This window comes from Lepus europaeus, chromosome 1 (genome assembly GCF_033115175.1).
Source record: "Lepus europaeus isolate LE1 chromosome 1, mLepTim1.pri, whole genome shotgun sequence".
Classification (NCBI taxonomy): Eukaryota; Metazoa; Chordata; class Mammalia; order Lagomorpha; family Leporidae; genus Lepus; species Lepus europaeus.
This window is the reverse complement of record NC_084827.1, coordinates 83,559,754-83,584,135: the sequence shown is the minus strand read 5'-3', so window position 1 is coordinate 83,584,135 and position 24,382 is coordinate 83,559,754. Positions and strand designations below refer to the sequence as shown.

General features: G+C 37.0%; 1 pseudogene; it reads left to right on the top strand.

Annotated features, from left to right (window-relative positions):
- The first annotated feature begins 2,888 nt into the window (after nucleotides 1–2,888).
- Nucleotides 2,889–23,343, top strand: LOC133762882 (peroxisomal carnitine O-octanoyltransferase-like; annotated as a pseudogene).
- The last annotated feature ends 1,039 nt before the right edge of the window (nucleotides 23,344–24,382 follow it).

The following is a 24,382-nucleotide window of genomic DNA, read 5'->3' as shown; positions in this document are numbered from 1 at the left end:
GTCACACCACTCTGATCCGAAGCCAGGAGCCAGGTGCTTCTCCTGGTCTCCCATGCGGGTGCAGGGCCCAAGCACTTGGGCCATCCTCCACTGTACTCCTGGGCCACAGCAGAGAGCTGGACTGGAAGAGGAGCAACCGGGACAGAATCCAGTGCCCCGACCGGAACTAGAACCCGGTGTGCTGGCGCCACAGGCAGAGGATTAGCCTACTGAGCCGTGGTGCCGGCCAGTAAATCTTTAAAAAATGAACACAGTTAGCAGTTTAAGATGACCCTTTAAAATATCCTTTACAAATGGCAATGGGAGCAATTCAAATAAGTGAGAAAAGAACAGATAATGGAACATACTATGTTGTGAAAACAGGATATTGATTTGTAAAAAAACTTAATTCACATCTTTAGCTAACACTGCCCCTAAATCTATTCCAAAAGAGCTAAAATATTAAAATGGAACACTGCAGCCATCAACATACAAAAAAAAAAAAAAAACCAGATAACAGTTTTTATAATGCCAGGGTTCAGAAGACCTATCAAAGAGGATGATAGTAAAGATTGACAGGCTTCCATAGCCCTGGCAACTCACGACTAGAGCCTAGGGAGATTACTGACGCCATGAACAGGAGTGTCAAATTGTTAAGTCAGCAACAGGAGTCACTGTGTACTTACATCCCATGTGGGATCTGTCCTTAATGTGTTGTCTAATGTGAAGTGATGCTATAACTAGTACTGAAACAGTATTTTTACACTTTGTGTTTCTGTGTGGGTGCAAACTGATGAAATCTTTACTAATTATATACTGAATCGATCTTCTGTATATAAAGATAATTGGAAATGAAAAAAAAAAAAACAACCTGGTGTTAAATTGGAAATGGCCTAGAAAATTAATTAATTTAAAAAATATTATGTAGGATCTCTGTCATTAATGTGCTGTACACTGTTATTTAATGCTATAACTAGTACTCCAACAGTATTTTTTTCACTTTGTGTTGCTATATGAGGGCAAACTGTTGAAATCTTTACCTAATATATACTAAACTGATCTTCTGTATATAAAGAAAATTGAAAATGAATCTTGATGTGAATGGAAGGGGAGAGTGAGTGGGAAAGGGGAGGGTTGTGGGTGGGAGGGAAGTTATGGGAGGGGGGAAGCCATTGTAACCCATAAGCTGTACTTTGGAGATTTATATTCATTAAATAAAAGATTAATAAATGAAAAAAAATTAAAACTTATAAATGGAAATTGCACAAAATTGAAAGAGAAAATTATCACATATTTAACGAATGGTTGTCCACAAATAGACAAAGAAACTGTGCCAAAAATAAGGAAGAGTCCATGAACAACAAAAAATAATGAATTAAAAATAAAATAAGCAGACAACTTAGAACAAAAACACACAAATAACCAAAGGACATTGTTAATTGTCTGACCCAACTTAAATTAAAGGAAAACAAACATTATTTATTTTCATATTGAAGTAACATATATTTATCAATGGATTTCAGTATTTTTAAATAAAAGTAAGCTTATGTTTTCATTCTATTTTCTTTATGTTGAAAGCTTTGAGGAGCTTTAGCACTGAAGTGTGTTGGTTGTCTGTTTCCTCGTTGATCCATTCTTTTCTCTCTGTTGTATTCTTCATTGTAGGAGGACTGGTTCTTACAGATTGCAATATGCAGAATCCCTTGTCAGTTGCCTTCTGGCTGAGTTTGACCCAAGAATGTATTGAGTTGGTAGAGACTAATGGTTTGACAGAGGACAGAGGTTATTTCTCCCCCTATCTCCCTCAGGTACTGGCTTTGACCTAGAACACTGGTCTTTGGCTCTACTTGCTAACTCTGGCTTCCTGGCTCTAAAAACACCTCTTCCTCCCACTGTCTCTCCACCTACTCAGCACAAAGCACTGGCACCAGTGGGTGCTGGCAATAAGAGGGTGCATTTTGTGGAGAGAAATGAAAAATCATATCAAAATCAATGAAATCCTAGTCTGTCTTTGCTAGAATAATGTGCCAGGAATTCTAAACAATATCAATGATAAGTAATTCTCTACCAAGACCACCACTTTCAATTTACCCACTTCTACCTCCAGCTTGTTTTGCTACTGTTCTCGTCCTAGGAATGACAGCAGACTTTCCTGCTGTTACTAATCATAGGGTTACCTCACCATCTTTGGGTTGTTTCTTAACTATGCCATTATCCATGCCACAAGTCAACAATTTTCCATTAGAAATTTAGAAGTTACTTTTTTCCTGTTTGAACCCTAACAAATGTAGTCAATATATGTGGAAACTTCGTTGTTGTGTTTGTGAAATAGATATAAATTCTTTAGGTGCAAATTTGCTAATATTTATCTCATTTTTAATGCAGATTTTCTTACTGTAGAAGTAAGAGTGAGAGGCAGAAAGGCTTTTGGTTTCAAGATTAAATTCTTTTATATTAATTACTTGAATTACTATGTAAGTAAAACTATTTGTTTTTTAATTTGATAAGGGAAATGAAGTCCTCTACTTTAAGTGTATATTGTACTCCATCAGGCTGAGGGAATAAATGTGCATCTCTTGTTATTGGGGTGTATCCAGATAGAAAACAGTCTAAATATCTTTTAAAAATTAGTTAAAAACAAGCATGACTAGAATAAATCAGAGAGAAGTAGAAGGAGAGTTATAATCAATGGTGTGGGATGGACCTGCTGCTAGGATGCAATTTTCCAGCAAAAGACATAATGACTTGAAGTGTTACAAGATATGTTCTACAACCTGATATAAAGAAATCAAATGCAAGTAATGTACTAGCTAGGAAGGAATACCTTCTGGTTTTGTAAAAGTCCAAGTGCAGGCAGGCTTTCAAGGATTACATTTGTGTGGCTCCAGGAAGTCAATGAATTGGGGGCCATGTGTGTTATTCTAGAGTTGATATGGATAATTCACAGCCAGACAAGGCACGTGGTGCTGAGTAGTGCAAAACATCAGTTCTCAGAGTGCATGACAAAAATGCTAGCGAATGCAGCTATTGCAAGGGTTCTACACAGGTAAAATGGTTTGGTTGTGGACTTAATAGTACATCTTACACATAACCATAATATAACATTTTTAAAAAATTAATTTACTTATTTGAAAGGCAGAATTAAGGAGAGAGGATAGGAGGAAGGAAGGGAAAGAGAGACAGAGAGGGAGAGAGAGAGAGAATAAGAATAAGAATGGCTACAAGTGTAGCTACAGTGGCCAGGGCCAATCCAGGCTGAAGCCAGGAGCCTGGAACACCATCTAGGTCTCCCATATGGGTGGCTGGGTATAAGCACTTGGACCATTTTCTGTTACTTTTCCAGTCTTATTAGCAGGGAGCTTAATGGGAGGTGGGGCAGCCAGAACCTGAACCAACATCCATATTGTATGCCAGTATTGCAAACCATGGCTTAACCCACTATGCTACAACTTCGGCCACAGAAACAACGTATTAATGACTCTGGAATCAGGCAGACCTGAGTGAATCTGTACACTAACAAGCAGTGAAGCAGTGAGCCCCTGGACATATGACTTAGGTTCCCTTCACAACCTGCTTTGCCACAGCTCTGGCCCCAGGAGCACTTATTATAATTACCAAATACTCTTCAATTATCCAGATACTCACTTTTTTATTAATAAATAAAAAAAATCATTAATGTGATCCTGTATTTAAAATTGCTTTGTTGTGATTCTGAAATTTTTCAGTAATTGTGGAAAGTATGACTAGTATTTTTTTCCTTTTTTTTTTTTTTTGTTAACAGGCAGAGTTAGACAGTGAGAGAGAGACACAGAGAGAAAGGTCTTCCTTCTGTTGGTTCACCCTCAAATGGCTGCTACGGCCGGCGCTGCGCTGATCCGAAGCCAGGAGCCAGGTGCTTCTCCTGGTCTCCCATGCGGGTGCAGGGCCCAAGGACTTTGGCCATCCTCCACTGCCTTCCTGGGCCACAGCGGAGAGCTGGACTGGAAGAGGGGCAAGGGGGACAGAATCCAGTGCCCCAGCCGGGACTAGAACCCGATGTGCCGGCGCCGCAGGCGGAGGATTAGCCAAGTGAGCCACGGCGCTGGCCAGTATGAGTATTATTAAGTTATGTTCTACAGAAATATATTTTTTTTGCAGTTCAGACAAATTGGAATCAATTAGATGTAAATATTATGAATATATAGTGGTGATACTAATATTTTATTTAGCAGATCCACATAGTACAATAAATAAAAGCAGTCATTTTAGATGAAAACAAATGAGATGAGAAAAATCTCAATGAAGTAACCATTTAGAGAGAGAGAAAAATGTTGGCAATCTGACTGATAGTGGGTGTTCATATTCAAGTTCTGTGATATGAAAGGACATTATCAGTTTCACTGAAGAATTATTGTATTATTCATAATAAGTAATGCACAAAGCACCTACTATGTAGTAAGTGCTAATCTAAGCTTCTCATGTAAATCAACTCATTTCACCCTTACAAAAATCTCTGTGATTACTATCATTATTCCCATTATACAGATGAGGAAAAGGAACCAGAGTCTAAAAGCTACTTCAAAAAGTTCACATGAAAATGAAGTTAAAAGATAAAGTTTATTTGAGTTGAATAATTTTAAATTTATGCAAATTTTTTCATATCATGAGTTGTTGAAATCAAGAACGTCTAGAGGTACAAGTATTTTTTATTTGAATTGTTAGCTTAAGAATAAATGAGCACAATAGAAATATACAAAGCAAAACTGTGAGGCCTGGTGGAGTCTATTTCCAGTGTTGTATTTCTGTCATTAGCATTTGAATTCAAAATGATATCACTATAGCAACTCTATTTTGGTGTGTCTGTGCCTGTGCAAGTTTTTCAGGATTCCTTTTTCCAGAATAAGGACGCTCCCATTAATTACCACTTTTCTGATAGTCATTAAATAGTTTTACTGCATTTATTAAATTACTTGCAAGGTTTTTCCCTATTCTATTATGACAAATTATATTGATTGGTTTTCAAAGTGTTTTAACACTTTCATTCCTGGGAAATATCTCAGTTGGTTATTGTGTGTTACCCTTTCAAAACTATATACAGTACTATATTTGATTCACTAATACGTTGCTGTGGATGCTTGTGTTTTTGAGGGATATTGGCAGTCTGTAGAATTACGTATTTAAAAGTTTTTTTTTTTTTTTCTGGCAATGTCACCATTATAAAATTCACTGTAAAATATTTCTCTGCCTTTCTATCTTCTGAGTTTGTATGGAATTAGTATTATTTCTTTCTTAAATATTTGGTAGAATTTGCCAGTGAATCATTTTAGCCTAGATCTTTCTTCATAATTTTCTGTTTTGAATTTAACTTCTTCAGTAGAGGCAGAGATATTCAAGATATCCGTTTCCTCTTCTCAATTTCAAATAGTGGTTTTATGTAGCTTAATTATTGATGGCATAAAGTAGTCCATGATGTTCTCTTACAATTTTTTAAAAGATTTTATTTGAGGGGTGGAGTTACAGTGAGAGGGAGAGACAGAGAGAAAGGTCTTCTGTCTGTTGGTTCACTCCCCAAATGACCGCAACATCTGGAATTGCTGATCCTAAGCCAGGAGCCTGGAGCTTCTTCCTGGTCTCCCACGTAGGTGCAGGGGCCAAAGGACTCGAACCATCTTCTGCTTTCCCAGGCCATAGTAGAGAGTTGGACTGGAAGAGGAGCCACCGGGACTAGAACCGGCATCCATATGGGATGCCAGTGCTGCATCAAAGGATTAACCTACTGCACCACCATGCTGGCCCCACTCTTATAATTTTTTAATTTATAAGATCTTTTAATACAACCTCTTTAATAATTTGTGTTTTCTGTTTTTTATTGATTTTTCCAACTAATTGTTTATCAATTTTGTTGATTATTTTTCAAAGAACTAGGTTTCAACAAGAATAACTTTCTTTACTGTCTTCTAGTTAATTTGTTTCTTTTTTTAACTTTTATTTAGTAAATATAGATTTCCAAAGTATAGTTTATGGATTACAATGGCTTTTTCCCCCCCATAACTTCCTTCCCACCCACAACCCTCCTATCGCCTGCTCCCTCTCCCATTCCATTCACATTAAGATTTATTTTCAATTATCTTTATATACAGAAGATCAATTTAGTATATATTAAGATTTCATCAGTTTGCACCCACACAGAACATAAAGTGTAAAATACTGTTTGAGTACTAGTTATAACATTAATTCATACTGAACAACACATTAAGGACAGAGATCCTACATGAGGAGTAAGTGCACAGTGACTCCTGTTGTTGACTTAACAAATTGACACTCCTGTTTATGGCGTCAATAATCTCCCTAGGCTCTTGTCATGAGTTGCCAAGGCTATGGAAGTCTTTTGAGTTTGCTGACTTCCATCGTATTTAGACAAGGTCATAGTCAAAGTGGAAGTTCTCTCCTCCCTTCAGAGAAAGGTACCTCCTTCTTTGGTGGCCCATTCTTTCTACTGGGATCTCACTCGCAGAGATCTTTCATTTAGGTCCTCTTAGGTGGCATGTACCAATGCCATCACACTAGTCCAAGTGATCAATTTCAGTTCACAATTGATCATACTGATAGGTCTTAGAGTCAAAGGGATCACATAAACAAGACTAGTGTCTGATAATACTGAGAGAATTAAAAAGGGAGAGAATGATCCAACTTGGGAAGCGGGATACACAGCAGACTCATAGGATGGTAGATGTCTTAAACAGCAGTCTGGCCTCAGAATCAGCCCTTAAGGCATTCGAGTCTGGCTGAAGAGCCCATGAGAGTATTTTAGGCATGGAAAGCCAAGGCACTCCTTTTGTTTTTATTATCTTTCCTTCTACTTGATATGGATTTACTATGCTTTTTTCCCTCTGGTCTCTGGAAGTAGAAACTTAGATTGTGATATTAGACTTTTCTTAACTTAAAAATAAAGTGACACTAATACATTTCTTCTACATACTATTTTACCTTTATCCCACAAAGTTTGATATACTTTGTTTTGATTACTTATTTGTCTTGACATATTTTCTATTCAGTAAGTTTTGTTCCTTTGACCATTGTGTTATTTAAAATAGTATGGTTAATTTATAAATCTTTGTTGATTTTCTAAGCATCCTATTATTCTTTGTTATCAATATAATACCAGTGTGATCTGATAATATATTTTATAGTATTTGAATCATTATAAATTGAGACTTATTTTATGATCTAGCTTCTTAACATACATTTGTAAAACGTGTAAACAAAATTTTTAAATCTGATATTTTGTAATATCAATTAAATTGTGTTAAATTGTAATATCAATTAAATTATGTTTCATAGAGTCCTCTATGTCCTTATAAGTTTTTATTTTTAATTTTATTCTTTTTTCTAATTGTGCATCATGAAATCTGCATCCTGTGATTTAGAATTTGTATTTCTTCCCTTAATTTTGTGAATTTTAGGTCATGCATTTGAGGTTCTCACTAGGAGTATTAATATTGGGTATGGTTACATCTTCCTGATGAATTGACACTCCCCCCTGACTTTATGATTCTGAAATTTGCCTCTTTGACTTGAAATCCATTTTACCTGATATTAACAAAACAATTCAGTCTTCTTATTATTTCCAAGGCATATGTTTTTTTCTTTCCATGGACTTTCTTTTTTAAATTTTTTTATTAAGTTATACAAGTTTCATGTATTTCATATATACAGATTCAGGAACATAGTGATACTTCCCATCGTACTATCCTTCCTGCCTAAGATCCCATCCTTCTTCCTCCTCCCTCTCCTATTCCCACTCTTAATTTTTACAAAGATCTATTTTCAGTTAACTTTATATTCATAAGATTAACCCTACACTAAGTAAAGAGTTCAAGAAAGAAAAAAAAAAAAAAGCACTGTTCTTCGACAGTAGACAAAGGCTGTAAATGACTATCAAATCTGAAAATGTCAACTTCATTCTTATACATTACCTATAAGGTACTCTATTAGTTACCACAGATCAGAAAAACCATATGGTATTTGTCTTTTTGGGACTGACTTATTTTCACGGACTTTTGACCACCTCTGTATCTATTTGCAAAGTGCACCCCTTGTTGACTACAGACAGGTGGGTCATGCATTTATTCAATCTTATCCTTTGGTTTTCAACTGGTGTTTTTAATCCATTAGCATATGATGTGATAATTATCATGGCTGGATGTATGTCTAAAATTTCACTATTTGTTTTTGTTTTATCTTTTTCATACTCCATTTCCATTTTCTGTCTTCTATTTAATAAATTAAAAATACCTTTCCAGTATTTTTGGTATTGTAGCTGTATCTTATTTTTCACTGATTAGTCTAAGAATCACACATCCTAATTTTTTCACAACTCAAATTAGAGTTAGCATTTTTTTAGTTTCCAAAAGTGTAGAAACTTGAATCTAGGCCTTTGAAACACTTGCTTACAAGCCTTTATATTCCTTTTTCATATATATTATTCTTACATTTATTATAAACTATGAAAAATATTAATAATTGTATGATATGTATTTCAAAGTACCTAAGAGCAAATGTATTTTTATTTTTTACTATTTTAATGTTCATTATTTAATATCCAAGTGTCTTCTACAATTACTTTCCTTTAATCTCTCACATTTCCTTCAGCATTTTTTTCTGTAAGACATGGTAGAAGCAACAGTGTTTAATTTTCCTTTACATGAAAAATGCAGAAGCCATTGTATACTGTTTTGTTTGTTCTATTTTTTAATGATATTAGTACTTTGTCATTAGAAAAAATTCCCACAGCCTTCAGGTAGTTTCATGTATTTCACTTATAGTTTGTGATTCATATGCATGAGTATTGGTTCAGAGTTACAAGTGATACTTGTGGGAAGAGCCATTACTCTCCCAAATTGGAGGCAGAACTTTCTCTTATACTTCTTTTAATTAAAATTTGCAGTGGAAGAATTAAAGGTAGTGAAAGATGTGACGTTTACCTATTCAGGCTGGAGCCCATACTTCCAGAGTAGAGACTGATACCTGAGCTCTGAGGTGGAAACTATGTGAAATGCTGATCCTACTATTCAGTGGGTCCATCTATTAGAAAGGAAATTATATAAATAACTCTATTCTAAAAAAATGCAAACCCATCCTTTGTCATTGTCTGTACATTGAATAATTCAAGGTTATGAACAGTATTCTCACCTCATTCCTGAACTAGAAGTGGAGTCATTATGAAGTATTATAAAGAAATGGAACTGAAGAAAGAAATGACATTATTCTCAGTTTCTACTACTGCAAGTTTCCCTATCCACCACTCTGTATGATTCCAGAATTCCTTGGGCATGTTTTCTTTTCAACTTACATGCAGTTTCCTGGTGTTCTGGGTTTTTGTATTTCTGCCCTCCAGATCCATTCTTCAATCTGCCTCTTTTCTCTCTTGCTCATACTGTTTAAATAGTTGCTTCATTAAACTGGGATCATTTTCTACTTAGATTGCAGCATTTATTTCTTGCACAACCCTACCCAATATGCCTACTTTTGTATTTCTCATCTAAAATGCTGAGTTCTTTGGGAATGGGTTAATTAGATTTATATTTCATGGCCTATCATACTTCCTGACTCATGAAATGACTGGAACAATGAGTGGACTTCACAGTACATTAAACTTTTAGTAATTATTTTTTTTTGCACAATACATATTTAGTTCATACTGACTGATCATTTCAGTATTTGTCATTTACAATATACATTGTTCTGAACTGTAAAAGAATAGAAAACAGTTGTCTTCTTTGTGCATTAGAAATCTAGTTAGAACAATATATCAAATCTGCAGTCAGTATGTCTTTTCATTATGGTGCCTATCTCTCAGGATGTTTCCAAAAGACCATTTGAGATTAAATTTAAAAAGTTGATAGAGTTTGTTGTTTAATGATGAGTTGCATTGAGGGGTGAGGAGCTGAGATATCAGACTGGATTTTCTGTGATATTATGAGATGATGAAGCAAATGAAGATACAACAAGTAAACATTAGGAAAGAGAACAAGAAGTAAAACCAAATTATCAGATTATAAACTGAGCTAGAAATGCCAGGATTAAATATTTATCGTGATATATTAACTCGTGTCCTCTAATTTTGAAATAAATTATATTTCCTACTTTTTCATGAGTAAATACATTTTATTCCCTTTCACCATCATCCCATGCTCTACAGCACATGCTTCAAAATGTTTGTAAATGTAATTTGGAGTTAGAAGTTGGTATTAATATATATTCTTGTGTATCATTATGTTAGATTCTTGTGCTTGCAAATTGTATATACTATTTGATCACCAATATGTCCATCCTCTCAGCTCATGAAATAAAGCTTTATAAAAACAAATGATGGCCACAAAAGTTAATTTCTATTTTGAACTTAGGTTTATCTTTCTCTGCATTGTAAAAAAGTTACTACATTTACACTTTGCCATCCATAAATATGTGTTTCTGTACATACACAAACTGTATAGGTTTTGCATAACATGTTATTCCTGTACTTTGCACAATGCTTATTTCACTCAAAATTGTTTTAGAGATTATTATATTGATATGTGTGCCTTCATTTAAATAATTTGAATAATGTGTTTATTTATTCATACTTTCTAGTCTCAATTATCTGTTAGGCCTATATTTCTAAAGTGAGATCATGTAGTTTACTCACATAAATGCTGTAATGTGACTTCATGCAGGGAGGCATCAGCAAGAGAAACAATGTACATTGCGATGAGTATCTCTGTAAAAGTTATAATGGCCCTTTGAGAGAATATATACAGTTTGGGTACTCCTAAGCAGATCTACTAGGAAAAGGAGTAACTGTGATACTTACAGATAAATCCAACAGCACTGCTGATCTAACAAGTTAACTGGAACATCCAACTATTCCTTATCTGAAAATGCCCCCTATAAAATTATGAATATGATTCATATAAAACAGTTTCGTTTGAAGGAAAAGACATTTTAACATTAGAGAAAAATTATTCTAGTTTGTCTGAAGAAAACAAAAGATGATTAGTCAATCCATAGTACCACAGATTTGTTCCCATGATAAGTGGAAACTTTTACTTATAAATAAAAATTGGAAAATAGTTTGGTACTTAAAGCATGTAACCCTTTTCTCCTCCTTTCTCTCTTCAGCTTATTGTTATTATTTAAGAAATGCTGTAGTATTCCATGTGACATATCGGCTTTTATGACCTGGAGAGCATTTCCCCCATCTAATTGAACACCTGTGTGTTCTCCTGGATTGAACCAGGTCTGGTAGCCTCATGGAGTGAGCCTACATTTCATGTAAGAGACAGAACATGCAATTCTGATTGAGGAATTCACTCATCAAGCTATCTCACCACAACATGTTAGCATGTTTCTAAACAGAAAAATTATTTATCTTAAATATTCAGCATTCCTTTTGTTCCCTGGGAAATGAAGGAATTTCTGATTCCAATATCATGAAAAGCTAAATTAGAACTGTAACAGCTCAGCTGCATAAAGTGTAATATGTAATGAAGTTGCTATGTTAAAATAGAGATCTAATGATACCTTCATTAACTTAATCATTGAAATGGCAAGCCCTTTTCCAACATAACAGTTTCTATAGATACCACATGCTTATGATCAGAATTGCTTCTCTGAATGTGTTTTGCTCCCCTACTTGATTGTATTTTACATCTTCTTTCTGGCTGTAAGTTACAATTAAACATAAGGAAAAATAGTGCAAGGCAAAATATACTTTGCATCTATTTTACTGCTCAAATAAATACACAATCTGTACAAAACAGACTTTCCTAGTGGGCAAATTGCAAATGACTCCCTGGATAGATTCTAGACTTTTTAATACCATTAGGTTCCTAACGAGTGTTGTTGAAAAAACTTCCTTGTAATCTAGCTACCTACCACACGGCATTTTTGTTTTTCATTTGTTAAACTTTTATTTAATGAATATAAATTTCCAAAGTACAGCTTATGGGTTACAATGGCTTCCCCCAACCCCATAACTTCCCTCCCACCCGCAACCCTCCCCTTTCCCACTCACTCTCCCCTTCCATTCACATCAAGATTCATTTTCAATTCTCTTTATATACAGAAGATCAGTTTAGTATATATTAGGTAGAGATTTCAACAGTTTGCCCCCATATAGCAACACAAAGTGAAAAAAATACTGTTGGAGTACTAGTTATAGCATTAAATAACAGTGTACAGCACATTAAAGACCGAGATCTCTGTGAGTGAGATCCCAGTGGAAACACGGCATATTTTTTAAAAAATCCTGTTTAAGCTGTCAAAATAATTTGGTAACATAAAAGACGGAGCATGCCTAATAAATGTATTTTCATATAAATCAATTTCCTTATTACCTGTGTCTTTGAAACTTTGAGGCTTGAAAACATTTCTTTTAAGATTTTATTATTTGAAAGTCAGAGTTACACAAAGAGAGGGAGAGAAAGTGTGATCTTCATCTGCTGGTTCACTCCCTAGATGGCTGCACTGGCCAAAGCTGGGCCAGGATGAAGCCAGGAACCATAAACTTTTTCAGGGTCTCCCACATGGGTGGCAGGGGTCCAAACACTTGGGCCATCTTCCTCTGCTTTTCCTGGGCCATTAGCAGGGAGATGGAATGGAAATGGAGCAGCCAGGACACAAACCAGCACCCATATGGAATGCTGGCATTGCTGGTGGTGACCCACTATGCCACAACACCAGCCTGAAACCTTTTTAAAATTAATGCTGAAAAATAAGGCTTCAATCAGCAGGACAGCTTGACAATCTTCAAAACAGCCATTAATTATCTTCTCCACTATATAAAGCCAACCAACTGCCTCCCAATGCCAGTAGGAACCAAGAGGTTTGCTCTCCGAAGATGAACCAGAGAAGTCAGAATCATGGATTCCAGCCCATATTCATCTGAAGAGTGAAGCCTTTCGTAAATGAGGAAGAATATAAGAAAACTGAAGAAATAGTTTGTGAAAATTTCAAAATGGAATTGGAGCAATATTGCACCAGAAATTATTTGAAAGAGCAAAAAGGAAAATAAATGGACTGGAGGGATGGTGGCTGAATGTTGCCAACATGGGTGTTCATAATCCATCACAACTGAATGTCAACTATGTAGGTCCTTTCCCCCATCTTGAATACTTCCAAAAGAAGGTACTCAATTAGAAAGTGGCAGTACAATTTTTTGGCATAACTTGAACTGCTGGCAGATATTAAGGCAAGAAAAAGCACCCTTTATAAGATGAAAACAGTCCTCTAAATATACATCAATTCTGAATGCTGTTTTCTACCTGTAAGTTCCAAGAATTACTAGAGATTCAGTTATGAATAATTTTAGGACTGAAAATGAAGAGCCTTCCCCAAGTCAACTTGCAGTGCTGTGTCATGATTGAGTTTTGTCCTTGATGTATTACATGAAGGATGTGTGGTCACCCTACCAGAGTTTCTCAGACAACTGATGCACATCTACATGAAGTGCTACAGTACACCTGATGGACCTGGCATAGCAGTGCTAACTAGTGAGGAACAGACCCAGTGGGTTAACGCATAAGACAATCTGATTGCTCCTGATCCGGAGAACTTGACTTTGCTAGAAAAAATTCAGGACAAGCCATATGTAATACCAAAGGGTTATTCTCAGATAATTGCAATGTTCTTTGGTGGAGAGCCTATGGTGTGCTGGGGTGAAAAATCCTATAACTTGATTTTTTTTTCTAATGATGTCTTTGCAATTGTTATCATGCTCCATATGAGGCAATGGTACTTGTGCACATTGCCAATTCACTGATGAGAAAATTGTACAAAGTAAAAGAAGACGGGAAGACTTAGAGAAAGTGTGGAAATTGCCACTTCCAGAGGAAGTCTTCAGGGTGGATGAGAAAATATATAATGGCATCAACCAAGCCAAAGCTTAATATCTGTCTCAAGGAGGCATGTGATCTGCAGATTGCAGCGTATGACTTCACGTTTTTGGCAAAAAGCTAAGACACTTCTCAACGATACATTTGTTCCACTTGCACTTCAGCTGGCCTATTACAGACTTCATGGATGCCCTGTTTGCTCTTTTGAAATAGCTATAATGAGATTATTTTTTTCATGGCCATATGAAGACTTTGTGATCATGTAGGATAGACTCAGTAAGGAGGTGTCAATCCATATGGAATCCTTCTACTTGCCTGCCTGAGCAGCAGCAAAGCATAATAAAATGATGGAAGAGTGCTTGGCTGAAAAAGGATGTGACCATCACCTTTTAGGGCTCTTACTTTTAGGTCATAGTAAAAGAGGAAGGTCTTCCTGCTCCAGAACTCTTCTCAGATCCACTTTTTTCCAGACGTGGCAGAGGTGGAAATTTTGTTCTCCCAATCAGTCTGGTTAGTTGTTTGTGAATCTAGGAAGCGGTGGTTCCCATGATTTGCAGTGGATATAGATTCTTCTTCCACATCAGAGACAGATGCTTTGTTGTGGGTTATACAGCTTGAAATCATGTCTGAAGACAGATGCAAAATGCTAGTTCAGCTAATTTATCATATTTTCAATGATATGATACAACTGATGAACACCATTCATCTTTGGAGACTTGTATTTGTTAAGCACTTGCCAAAATATACTAAACTAGGTGCTGAAAGTAGGTTGGTGATGTGAGATTGGAAGGAACGTTGACTTGAAAAGGGAATATGCCAAATGCAAAAATTAACAACATTTTCCTGGACTTATTCTGCATTAAAAGGTAGAAATATCTGTATGCTTTCTCTGATGCAGCAACAGTAGAAATTATGATATAGTGAATATAAAATTTGTGCAGTATTACAGAAAAGCCTTAACAGTGCAAATCTACAAATTTTAACAATACAAGCTTTACTGTAATTTTTTTTTTTTTAATTTTTGACAGGCAGAGTGGACAGCGAGAGAGAGACAGAGAGAAAGGTCTTCCTTTTGCCGTTGGTTCACCCTCCAATGGCCGCCACGGTAGGCGCGCTGCAGCTGGCGCACCGCGCTGATCCGATGGCAGGAGCCAGGTGCTTCTCCTGGTCTCCCATGGGGTGCAGGGCCCAAGGACTTGGACCATCCTCCATTGCACTCCCTGGCTACAGCAGAGAGCTGGCCTGGAAGAGGGACAACCGGGACAGGATCGGTGCCCCGACCGGGACTAGAACCCGTTGTGCTGGCGCCGCAAGGCGGAGGATTAGCCTAGTGAGCCGCGGCGCCAGCACTTTACTGTAATTTTTAAATATTTATGTTGGCACTTATATGCTATAAACCTTCTCTAAACATCAGTGTAGAGTCCATATTTCATGCACTTTAACATTTTCTAATTGCCAACGTTTATGGAATTCATGATTGGATGTTAATTCCCATGAAATCAATGTCTTCCATATTCACCACAGGAATATATACTATTAGGTTGGATGGGAGAGTCCATTCTGATTTATTTGTGATCTAAATTGATTTATTTACAACAGAAAGGGAGATTTACACACTTCAACACCTAAAAAATCTTAAAAACCTTAATAAAATCCAGTATACCATGTTTCTGTAGTTTTGTCACTTTAGTAACTTTAATAATTATAGTTTGTGGTTTTTGAATTCAGTGTTGAATCAGATCCTCAGGATTTTAAGAGTTCGCTTTTCCTCCCTGTTCAATTTTGTAGTTTCTATTTTCAGAAAATAAAATCTTCAAAATCATATAAAAAATAATGAGAAAATTGTAAACCAGACCAATCATGAAGAACTCAACAAGATTTTGTGCTACTTATGAACCGGCAAGTTTTATGTTTCAAATTTTGTACATACAATTTCCACCTAAGTTATGGAGAAAATTATGGCAAAGACCCATGGAGTGATGAACTGCATTAGAGCCTAAGGCAAGAAAAGAAAATTCAGTAATACTGAATCTATTTTAATGAAAATTTTGATATTTTGTTCATCACAGATTTTTGCATTAATTTTAGGTTTTTTGAAAAGATTGCATTAAAAATGATTTCTTTTGATTACTGACTTTTTGTCATCCCCTTGAATTTTGCGCCTAAGGCAAGTGTCTCACTCACCTCACTCTCCTCACTAAAGTCACAGTTTTGCCAAGAATGATACATTGTAGTAATTAAAATTATTAAATTATAATAAATTATAATTTAAATGGAAAAGTACTATGAAATTTCACAATTCTGGTTCATTTTGATTTGGGTATTATAATGCTGCTGGTCACTTTACCCCTAAATGTCTTTAAACAATTTGCCTTGTGTTTTTGGCAGAAATTATATCATGAGACTTACATTTTGTGTACTATAGTAAACTATATACATTATAATTTATGAAATGCAAAACTAAACACATTGATTTATTTAATAAATAAGAATGTTTCTAACTGACTTATTCTTCAGTTAGAATTTTTTTTTATACTGTGACTCAAGGCACATTCAAATCTTTTATGATATTAAAAGTTCTTAGAGAAGCATACATTTTGTCTGGCAGTTAAGATACAGATATTAATCCTCACATCTCATGAATTTGCCTGGGTCAGCCCCAGCTGTGCTTCTGATTCAGGCTTCTTGCTAATGTATACCCTGGGAGACAGTAGTGATGTTTGGAGCAATTCCACCCACAGAGACTTGGACTAAATTCCAGAATCCTGGCTTCTGCCTCTTAAAAAAAAAAAAAAAATGGTCGGCACTGTGGTATAGTGGGAAAAGCCACCACCTGCAGCACTGCCAGCCCACACGGGGACTGGTTTGAGACCTGGCTGCTCCACTTCCTATTTATATCCCTGCTTATATGCATGGGAAAAGCAGCAGAAAGGTGGCACAAATACTTTGGCCCCTGTACTCACCTGGGAGAACTGGATAATACTGCAGGCTCCTGGCTTCCACCTGGTTCAGCCCTGGCCATTGGGGCCATTTGAGTAGTGAACCAGAGGATGGGAGATCTCTCTTGCTGTCTCTCTCTCCTCTCTCTCTCTCTGTGTAACTCTGCCTTCCAAATAAAGAAAATAAATCTTTGAAAAAAAATAAAAATTTTTCCAAAAATATTTTCCATGCTCAAACGATATTTTGAAGAGTTACACAGGACATTCTTCATTAAAAGTTTTATAAAAAAAAGTTTTATAAAAATACTTTTTAAACCTTGATTAATTAGTCTTTTCCCAAATTGTAGACTCTGAAATCTTCTAGTGCCCTTATAGTGTTATGTAACCTGTTAACCTCTATAAGTAGTACTTATAATTTTACAGAACACAGTTTAGGAAATGCAGCTCAGTAGAAATTATTGTCATTAGTTGTATTTTTGTATGGCAGCATTTTTGGTTTTTTCTTAGCCTTGACATTATTAGATTTCAGATATGTATATATTTGGCAATACTTGACCTGCTTATCACCTTATTTTATAGCTTTGAACACTAAACAGGGCAAACATTGATAAAATACTAAATTAAGTGTTCTATATCCTTCAGGTATATATTAATTTAACAGAAAATGATCTTTTGAAAAACACAAAACCTGTCAAATATTGAATACTTGATGTGAAATGTATACTGTCTTGTATGCTCTTAGTTCTACTTTACATAATTTTTAACATCTTCAGATATCTAGACTTCAGATATCTAGACTTTCTAATAAATATCCTGTACTTTATAAGGTGATTTAAAAAATCTCCCATGCTTTCCTATCCATTTTCAACTTTTTCTTGTCTTACTGCTTATGTTTATTTCTCAGAGAAGTGTTTTAGGGATGATAGGAGCCCTGTAAATATCTCACATTGCAACATAGTTCCCTCAAATCGTGATTTCCTCAAAGGTACAGGTTACTCTTACTCGGACAAATAACCTACCCTAAATGCATACACCTAAATAAACAATAAGTGCACTATAAAAATTTCTGAGCCAATTAAAGTAGAAAAATAGTGTGTATGTGTGTGTGTGTGTGTGTTTTAATATTAATGGTATTCTCCATTAGGAAGGAATTTTACATATCTTTTTTTAATTTATTTTGAGCAGTTATCAGATGATGTAACAGTGGGACACTGCCAAGCGTAGAGGATAGTGTCTGCACTGAAATGGCAGTGCACCAGAGTTGAGTCCATGCTCTTCTATTTACGTGTGGCAAGAAGTTGTGAAATACTGCCATTGCATATTCCTATAAAATGGAGATGTTACTGCACGTATAAGAAGATCAAATGGCACTATTTGAAAGAGCCTAATAACGCCTGTCAGTTCAATTCTCGTGAATTTTCTAATAAAGAATGTGCCATTTCCAAATGTTGCACTTGAGCGTAAAGATTAATTTGAGCTACAGGAACTTGAGAAACAACAGGTGCAAGAAGGACAATCTAATTTCCAGTTTACTTCCTGAAAACATGAGATTAAAAAGTCCTATGTGAAAGACCCTCCTGCCACCCTTTGTATACAAGGAGAAAAGAAACGTTTTTGACAATGAGTCATAGCTGAAAGAACTTTGTATAAACAGATCTTGTTAAAATATTTCATATCTTCTTTCAGCCTCCTCACATAATAGAGTTACCTTTCCACAATAGCTTCTTTCTGTTCATCCTAATATAAAAGTATTTACCTTTTGACTCTTCTTCAGGTCTTCATTTCTTTATGAAGATTTCTTTGCTGTGTGCAACTTATACAATTTTTTATGCTGTTTCACCTGTTACTAAGTCTCGTGTCAGTGTAATTCTCCGACTGAGAATAATGTTCACATATCACTCTCCATTATGTAAAGTCAAGCTTCAAGGTGTTCCCAGTTGTGGTACTTGGCTAAGGCTGCCATAAACCGGTACCAGACTGGGTGGCTTAGACACCAGAAGTAGACTCCCCCACAGTTCTTCAGGCTATAAAGCCTTGGCCACAGCAATGACAGTGTTGGTTTCTTCTGGGGCTTCTTGGCTTACAAAATCGCTCTTTGCTTCTAGTATCCTCATATGGTTACTCTCTCTCTCTGTGTGTGTGTGTGTCTGTGTACAAACAACCTTTTTAAAATAATTTATCATCGTGATTTAGGTTTTTAATAATTTCAGTTAGTCTTAATTTCCTTTTTAAAGACCTCATTTCCAAATACAGTTATATTCTGATTAAATGGGGTTGGGAATTCAGCAAATGAATTTGGGGAGTTGTGGAATATAACATAGCTAATAACACCAGTGACTTACAATCTGTCCCTTTCTTCTCTTCTTTTCCTCTTCTTCTGCTTTTCCCTCTTTTCTCTCCCTCTATCTTTTTTTCCATCATTATCTACTTGGCTAGCCATAGCATACATATTGTATATTTAAACTTCTCAGGTCTCTGTCAAAACCAGGATTCTGTATCCTGCAAACAGCAGGAAATACATATTAAGCTTTTTGAGTTTCCTCCTGGTCATTTCTCCTGCTTTTCTTCAAGAGAAAAGAGGAAAGTGTCCAAGGCAGTCCGAAATTATGTTCAAGGAAGTTCTCTTCTTTGAACTTGTTTTTCAGTTGTCTATTTACCACATTTGTGGTTATTAGGCCAAGATTTGCAAAAACCAGTTTTTTCAAGCCCTAAATAAGTGGTCTAATAAGTCAGATTGAAATATATCTCACCGATTATTTTGTTACCATACATTTAAAGATTCCACTACATCGATGAAAAACATATTGAGTAGATAATGTTTTGGGGTGGAGGTATTTCAGAAACACTTGACCAGCTTCAAAACTTTTGTTTCTGGTTTAAACAGAAAGATAAAGAAATACACAGACAAAGGTTTTTCTGTTTACAAAGATTTCATGATGCTCCAATAACATTTTGTTTTCCTCTACACGATTTTTGTTCTTGGTCTTGGACATTACGAGGATCTCACAGTTTGCTAAAATCTTAGAGTTTGTATTTTTCTAAACATTATGGAAGACTTTAAGTTCTTTAAGATTATTTTGTTTTGCAGCTACTCATCCTCTGGATAAGCCAGGGAGATTGATTGAATATAGGCAGAAATATGAGCAGAATCCACCAGTTGCAGCTCCCTCTCTCAGATATATACCTTTATGTGTATATATATAAACATATGTATATATTTGTGTTAGGGGGTATGTATATATAAATATATGTATATATAAATATATATGTTTACATATGTAAGGATATATATATTTACACACATGCACACACATACAGGATATGTATCTCCTAACACAAACTTGATGTTGCAGATGCACTTTTTTCTGGAGACTTGGAAAAGAGAAAATAGTGACAAAAATGATCAATAATATTTATCAGTTTAATACCTATACATATTGCCCTGATGGTGAGCACATGATTCTTTGATTTGGAACACTTTTGGATAGAGGATTGTTATTAGCAATATATACATTATAACTTAAGTGTTTCTTCAGAGTATTTTCCATAAACATCAATATAAATAATTTATTTGAGAGGGATAGAGATAGATGATGGATAGAGAGAGACAGAGAAACTGTTCATCTACTGATTCATTCCCCAAATATCTACAACAACCAAGGCTTAGACCTGTCCAAAACTGGGAGCCCGAATAGTTATCCAGGTCTCCCTGGCAGGGATTCAATTACTTTACCTATCATTTGCCACTTACCAGAGTGCCCGTTACTGGGAACTTAGAATTGGGAATGAAGCCAGGACACAAGTACAAGATTTAATTGTTTATAGTTGAATTAATTGACATATCTGGGGAGATAAGGGTTTTATTTCATATTTTTACTTGTGGATGTGCAATTATCTCAACACCATTTATTGAAAAGATTGTCCTTCTTACAAATGCCATCTTGGTACCTTGTGAAAAATCAATTGAGGGCAAATGGATTTTTTTCAGCGTGTTCTGTTCTATTTCATTCATTGTTGTGTTGATTTTATGTCAGTACTGTGATGGCTTTGCTCCTATTGCTTTGTAGTATACTTTTGTTGGACCCTCGAGGGTCCAACACAATCACGACACAGTCACTGTTCATCGGTTCTCAAGGAACTTTCACCCTTTCTCGGTTCTCAAGGAACTTTATATATGTGGGGAGAGAAGGAAAGTGGGGAGAGGAGAAAAGAAGAGGAGGGGCCGCGGCAGCAGCCACCAGCAGCGGAGGCCGCACCAGCCCCCCCAGATCCCAATGTCCCTTTATGCTGATATCGTCCAATCAGATGAAAGGGCGTGTATAGCCTCAGGTCGAAAGTTCATCTGTTTCACCTGGTTCTTCCTAGTTGTTTATGCAGAGTCCATTCTGTTTCATCTGTTTCACCTGGCCGTTTTCATAGGACTTGTGGTCGACCGATTGCTGCAAACCATGTAGAGGAGGTTCCCACAGGTGGCAAGCCTGTGGTTCCCCACAGCTCCCCCTTTTTATGTATGGCACAGAGTTGTGCCTGTCTTAGGTTCCCAGGGACGCGCCACCTGTAGGAAATTTGAAATTCAAGTCCTCAGGACAGCAAAAGTGATTAAGCAAGACCTCAAGTAACAATGTTAATGCCATTTACAAAGGAAAAAACTGATGCAAAAACATTCTTATTTACATTACACAAAGCTTAGGTGTTAGCCTTAAATGTAACTTTCAAAATACCTTCAAATATATCCAACTCAGGTCACTTTGCTGATTTACTGCAGTACAAATCACGTGCAACGTCTTTTTTCCTTAAGACAAAACAATTATTCAAACAATACTGCAAGTACATCACTAAACACCATGAACTCACTAAACACCATGAACTCACTAAACACCAGGTACTCACTAAACACCATGAACTCACTAAACACCATGAACTCAGGAGTTTTGCCACACTTTTTCCTATTCAAAAAATTTATAGAGCTATAGTCAATGCATCGCAATTAGCTACCACATATTCTATTCCCCCTTTTTGTTTATTAAAGTGTTTAAGTACAGGTGAGTCTGTTCAATTATTGCCTGCCCTTGGGGATTATAGGGCACACCCTTAACGTGCTTTATACCGAATTCTTTTAAGAATGTAGCAAAATGGGCTGAGGTGTACGCCGGCCCGTTATCTGTTTTGATAATTTTGGGGACCCCCAAGCGGCAAAGGACTGTAGACAGTGTTGAATAACCTGTTGAGTTCCTTCTTTGTTTAGAGCCGTGGTTGACACAATTCCAGAGAAAGTGTCCACCAACACGTGCAAACAGCTCTGGCGTCTTTGCATCTGCGTGTTTTTAAGGCGTTCTTCAACCTTCTGCAAGATTGCAGCTGTACAAGGTGAGGGGAGCTGTGAATTGCCTTCCAAAATGTTAAACAATGGGCGCATTTCATCAGTGCTTAGTTTACAATAAGGCCGTATCCAGTTTAAGTTACCACATAATTTTTGGAAGTCATTTAAGGTTTTAAGTCCTGCGGTGGATGTGACAAAATCTAAAGGAGCCACAGTGGTTGGTGTTAACCTTAGCCCTAGGTACTGGACCACGGTACCCTTTTGAATCTTCTCTGGTGCAATTTGTAACCCTGCCGTCTGCAAGCATGAGGTTAGCATGGTAAACACTCTTTCTAGGGTGTCCTCTCTCGCAGCTTCCAACAACAGGTCTGCAAATGAAGTTGCTCTAAGACATCCCACCCCCATAAAGTTACAGGGATAGCACACACGTAAGGTTGTACTTTGCCTGTGGTGCCTTCTTGATCTTTCCAGTCTAGCACTTGCACTCTTTGAGATGGGGCAACAGTGGTGCCTAATCCTACCAAGGTGTTATCTCCTTCCTGGAGGGGCCATGAAGGAGGCCAGTCTTGTTTGGAGATAATACTAACATCTGCGCCCGTGTCTAACAGCCCCTTGATTGCCTTTCCTTTGATAATAAGAGTCCATAGTGGGCGCTCTCCAAGAGTCATAGTGAGGGCTGCAAAATGCTTTCCTTGATTACCTCTAGTATCCTTTACAGGACTTATTATTAGCAGCTGAGCGATGGGCTGCAATGGCAACAGCTGCACTGTCCCCTTAGTAGATTGGAACATTACATCGAGCTGTGAGCAAGGCAACTGAATAAGCCCCGTTAATGAATTTGTAGCCCTTCCTATAGTAACGCCTAAACCGTTGATATCATCCATGGGCTCCCGAGGTTCCACATTTATTGCCTGGATTCCCATTTGAGGTGTTAATACTAAATAGTTGGTGGCTCACAGCTCTGTGCAGTAAACGCTTGGCCATTTAATCTGGTGGGCGATAGGAGTGAATTGCCTGCCTTATCTTGCTTGGAATAGCACTCCTTTGCCCAATGGTTGCCTTTACCGCATCGAGGGCACAGTCCTGGTTGGCGTCCCGATTGTCTTTTCTGTACATTCCTTTTTCATGTGACATTTTCCACACTTAAAACATTTTCGTCCTAGCCTGTTATCGCGTTAATTTTGGCCCTGGCAACTGCTGCGTGCTCTCCCGAGGCTACTTCATCCATGACATCCCTACAGATGTTTTTTAGAAGGTGGGAATGTCCTTGTGCTGCCAAGGTCTTAGAGCCTCAAGGCAGGTTTTGTTTGCTTGTTCATAGGCTAACCTTCGGACTAAAGGCATAGCCTCATCCATGGTCTCAAAGATATTGCCAGCAGCCTCCATTAATCTGTTCACAAAATCAGCATAGGGCTCTGTTAGGCCTTGTATAATCTTGGATAAACTGTGTCTGATCTCCCCTTTCCTTGGGATGACCTTCCACGCCCTCCGAGCTGGTTCTCTCACTTGCATCAAAACTTCATTAGGGCAACTAGCCTGGGCATGTTCCTCATTAAAAGCTCCTTCCCCGGGGGTGGAGCCAAGATGGTGGATAGTGAGGACGTGCGCCGATAGTCTGGAAAATAAAGTTTCATAAAAGTGGAATTACTGTAGCCTCAGGAAAAGATTCAAGAAAAAAACTGCAGAGGAAACGCTTCCAGGTCTAGTGGATGTGACACAGAGGACCTACAAGGAGCCCACCACGTGGAAACCCAACCGCGGGAGCTAAGCCACAGAATCTCCCCAGCGAGGGAATGAACAGGAGGTAAGACAAAAGCCTCAGAAACGCGAGACATTAGCGGGGAAAGGCAGAGGCCCCTCCCTCCACTTGAGCAAAACAAAGAGCAGGCACCATTTTACATATGTAAAGTGGCAATGAGTACACAATCTCAGTAACTTTGGGTCTAAGGTGAAACTTGAGAACACAGTGAGGGCTGCATAAACTCTTTGTGTGGTCTCAGGAGTAGATCAAACGAATATTCACAGAGGCCAGATTTCAACTACCCTCAATTCCACTCAGCCATTCGGAATTACTTCCCAACTGAGTCAAAAAAAAAAAAAAAAAGAGAGAGAGAGAGAGAGAGAGAGAAAGAGATCCAGCAAGGAGCAAGGTGAGTCACTTTTTGCACAGCCTTAAACCTGAAGAATCAAGCAGAGCTTTCTGGCCACACCCATCACAGCCTCTAAGGATCCATCAAAGCAGACAGCCTACTTAGAGGCATAGTATAACGAGAAAAAATCACCACAGCAAA